This window comes from Rhinichthys klamathensis, unplaced genomic scaffold, assembly GCF_029890125.1.
Source record: "Rhinichthys klamathensis goyatoka isolate OS25496 unplaced genomic scaffold, OSU_Roscu_1.1 h1tg000107l_1, whole genome shotgun sequence".
Lineage (NCBI taxonomy): Eukaryota > Metazoa > Chordata > Actinopteri > Cypriniformes > Leuciscidae > Rhinichthys > Rhinichthys klamathensis.
In genome coordinates, this window is record NW_026606645.1 from 1498938 (window position 1) to 1504005 (window position 5068).

Below are 5068 nucleotides of genomic sequence, written 5' to 3' on the forward strand. Positions count from 1 at the left end.
GGACCCCTTTACATTCACTGTATCATTTCTTATGACCTACAGCCACTTACAGGCGAGTTTTGACAAGACGAGGGGGGCTGTCACGTCATGAGACCCCTTGAGGCACTTTTATTTGTGAAAAAAGAATATTAAAATCATTAGAAAATAATCGCCTGGGAGAAAGTTATTTAAGAGGAATTTTGATGGTAAAGTTATGGCTTGAGGATAGATCACAACCTGTTCCATAAGTCTTGCTTCCACTGCATATGTCATGGCTATATAAGATGTGTACAGTATATTGGCTGGGGTCATGGGAATTATCCCTTGCCATAGTAAAATCACGAAGTCCCTACAAATTCCTCATTGAGCATCCAACCACTTGACAGTAATGATGACCATTTGCACTGCCGCAAACTGGAGTAAAAATGCCAAACCATAAAAAATGATGTCTAAAATGATTTTTGGCTGGATACTATGGACAATTGGATGTTGATGCTGGAGAGGATGTTCAGCATTAGAAATTTGTGCTTGTCCCTGAGGCTCTCTCTCTCTCTCTCTCTCTCTCTCTCTCTCTCTCTCTCGAACAGGTGCGAGGGAATACACACCTCAGTGATTCACCATGGAGTCATTTTATCAGTCGCTCATATCTGTCATTACATATTTGACATGCTCTGATGATGTGACTGATGGTTGTTGATTTACAGATTAAATATTCAGATTAAACTGATTGAATAAGTAAATCTTAGATTAAAGCATATTAAGAAATTTTACATTGTGTGTTGACCTTAGAATTGATTTATTTTATTTATTTATTAATTTTACCCATTTGTAACCCATACGAAAACTGCTCACTCTGAAGGATCTACTAATTTTTTTTTTTTTTTTTTAACTCACAGAAATATGGAAATTTCAATGTGTTTCTGGAAAAGTTTAATTTTGACAATTTTTACCAAAGAATAAAAAGAAAAACACTGAGTTTACTCAGGGTCTGTCTTGCAGGCCTATATGAAACTTGTATAATATCTCTCAATATTAATGGTAAGGCATGATCTTTAGACATCATTGACCATGCATTTAATTGTGTTTCTTTCAGTGAACAGAAATACACATTTTATAAATACACTGTGTAAGGAATGTATTTGAAAGGTTTCCATGCAAGTGCTGAATCAACAGTGTGTTTGAACATGTCCTAGACAGGTAAAAATGTCAGTTTTCTTCAATGCCTAAAGGTCTAAGTAAGCAAACTTTATTGGAAGCTTCAATCAAAAATTCTTCAGACAGCATTGTAAAAGCACCAGTAACTTATTAAAGAGCCAAGGAAAGTTAGTCGCTTTTCTTCTTTTACGTCTTCTTAGTGCTTAACATCCATTTGACCTTTATTTTTACCAACTCGTTGTACAGTACTTGATTTACTGTAAAGGAACGACAAGCAAAATTCCCTCAAGCCACAGGGTAGAAAATTTCACAGAAACAGTCAAGTTAAGGCAAAGCACCAACCCTGACCAGAGGCCTACACAATTTCACTGAAACTGGACGAAATCAGAGATGAACATAAAACACGAAAGAGTCATCAGACTCATCACATATTTGACATGTTAGGGTCTGTGCGATGCCATTTCTAAATGTGACCTGATACTGTAACTTTTCTTGACACTCAAAACTTTTTAACAATTAAAAAACCCAATATAAAAAATGATTGCTCAATAATGCTTAGGGTGATATCAGGTAAAATGGGCCATTTGAGGTTTGGGGGTGCCAGCCCCTCTGGAATTTAGAGCCAATGACTGCAAAGGATTTCAAACTGTTGTCATAACTGTGCTTGAGAAGTAACAGGTGATTTGATTGGTTAATGGTTGCTGTGGTGGGCGGGGGGATAATTCAAATCAAGACTACACCAGAAAGCTGCATGCTAAGTAGCCTGGCATACCAAATCTAACTAAACTATTATAGTTTTTCTTGGCGGCCCAATTTACCTTAACCCACTGAGGTAAAATGGCCAACATGGTTTCAGCTAAAATGGGCAATCATCTGTGTCACTCACAAACACACAAATATTTGTTTTTAAATGGCACATATGAATAATATGTATTTGTTTAAGGCAGTTTAAATGTTATCTGTATAAGAAATTGTGTTTTAAAATTAAAATTGATGATAAATTGCTATTTCAATTTGCAGTTTGACTGGCCCATTTTACCTGAACAGCTGGCCCATTTTACCTGAAACGGCTCATGCAAAAAAAGTTGGCACATCTGATGTTTCAAGAACTGTAGGGCCTAAATAATTATATTTCATTACATAATTTCAACACAAAATTATCAAAAAAAAAGTTAATTATTAATCATGAAAACATATGGAAAATGCATATATGGTGTATTATTGTCCCAAACGATTTACCAAAGAGTGGCCCAATTCAGCTGATATTACCCTACATAAATAGCAGTATTGACAACTTAATGTTCAAGCCCACCAGAAAGAAATGATATACGAAAAAGCAGCAAATAAATATATACTGTAGGAAAAACTATAAAATATACAAAGGGATTATACAGTTGTATTCACACATTTTGTATGCAAATCTTTCAAATTATATAAAAGTGAAGAAAAAAAATTGGGATTATTATTTAGTAGCACAGAACATAATCAGTGCCAGAGCAGGTGATATTTATTGGTTTATTCCAATGCTGAGGTTATAAAACAAACATGCAGAGTAGAGTATGATGCCAATATCACTCATCACTTTATCAGCCAAACACTGCAAACATCATCAAGTGGTTTTGCATGGGCAAACATAACTCAAAATAGCTATATAGTTGCAATACTGATAGACTTTTATTCTTATACTAAAACTCTAATTTGTCTTTCTTTCTAAACATGTTGCATGTAACTGTGGATCTCAGTTGAACGGTCAGTGTTAAGTGTGTAGTCACACCTGTGGTCTCGCTGGTTGACAAGAAATGTTTTTGAAGGCTTGCATGTTAGCATTCCAAAGAATACTTTCAAGAATGTTTCTAAAATTTAGGAGATTTTTTTTTTTTTTTTTTTACCTGTCAGGATATATAAAAAAATGCTTTTCAAATAATTCCCTTTCCAGTGAAGACCTTATCATTCCGCACAAGACCGCACCTGTTGTGTTATATCATTCCTGACACCAGATAGACGCTGAAGAGTCATCACTGATGAATCAGGGTACATGTGGTTCCAGGGGAAGTTAAAGTTGTGGATTGTAAATGCGTCTCTATAGCACGCATCGTGTTTTATCGTGCAATTTATACGCGAAAATGAATTTTTACGTGCATATGATACGCAGTTTTCGCGTGCATTTGATATGCAGTTCATTTGCGTGTAATACACACGCACCCCACCACTAATTCTACCCAAACGTATAATACACACGCACCCCACCACTACTAAACCTACCCTAACCAACCCATGCGTATCCCATGCACGTAAAAACTCATTTTGGCGTATAAATTGCACGATAAACACACTGCGTGCTATAGAGACGTGTTTAATGTGATCGGGTTGAAATACAGCATGTTGTTTTTCTGCCAAACGCAGTAGGCCTATGCAAATAAGTGCCTCTAGGTCTTTTAAATAGTGTTGCAATTAAATGGAATTTTTAATGGCAGCCTTGGATAAACATTTCTGTAAATCAAATTTGTCAGTGTTGAGTGAGGTATGAGGCAAGGACTCAAGATGCAAGAAACAATGGGCTTTTTATTAATAACAAAATTACCCTGTGTGGAAAACATGACCAGCAGCTTGACAATAATAACTAAGACAATAAACAATAAAAATGCACAAATACCTTCAGTAAACAACATATAGGCTAATACAACTTTACAACACTTTAGAATAAGTATAAAGTAACAAAGCACTTATAAATAATTCGCAAACTATTAGTTTACAGTTAATTAATAGTTTATAAACACATAATTGGGTTTCCGTGTTTTACGGAGACTTTCCATAAAAATAATGATTTTTATATTGTTAACAACATGACTAAATGAGTATTTTGTATGTATTCATTTCATATTGACAACATTATGTTATTTTTTTAAGTGGTTATGTTTAGCTTTGGAGATAGACTTGTATAGACTTGAGATAGAATGTATTTGTAAACATTTTAAGGAACTCTTAATACTAATTCATGTCCAATAAAGGTGTCCAATAAAGTGTCCTACTGTAATCCAAAGTGAGAACAATTTACGGTTAATAAGTTGTTAACAAAGCATTATCTAACTCTTTACATATGAGCTAATTAAACAATAATAATTTGTTAAATACACTGACAATGAATGAAGAACTCACTGTTTATATAGAGTCTGTTAATATATTAACCGTTTGCAACTGATTTGTAAATGCGTTATTACTGTATACTTATTATAAAGTGTTACCAGTTATTTAAGCATCTGAAAGTTAATAGTCACTGTTAATGAGGTCCAGGAGGACTAGATTAAATGCAAATTAAAAATAAAAAGTTTTAAAAATTAAAATTTGCCATAATAGATCTACAGATGTAGATTTCATGAATGCATACTTCTAAACCTAAAACATATTAGGCCTATATGTGTCTGGGCTTGATCCACAAGCTTTTTGCATAGTTGTACAGGCTAGTAAATGCCATACAGAGGGGAAGTATTAATCATAGCTGACAGACTGAAGCATTAATCACTCTAATCAACCTTATAGCTTATAGTTATCGAGTGACATGAGAAATACAGGTGTTTTCACTAAGGAAAATTGTTGCACTTGCGTTACCCCCCTGATTAGAGATGTTGATGTGCTGGCTTAAAATAAGTTGATTCTATGATGTATGATGATGAGCTTAACCAGCACCAGTTTGATAAATATTACAACTTACATTTGTAAGAAAAAAGAGGGGAACAGAATCCTGTGTCTAGCAATCGATATGTCGGAATGCGTTCCCCGAACCCCTAGAGGTACTAATGTTTATCAAACTGATGCTGGATAAGCTTCATCCACACATAGAATCAGCTTCTTTTAAGCCACTACTACGTCAACATCTCTCATCATGGGATAGTGATAATGTTTAATGAACCTGAAACATGATATTCTCATGAGTTTG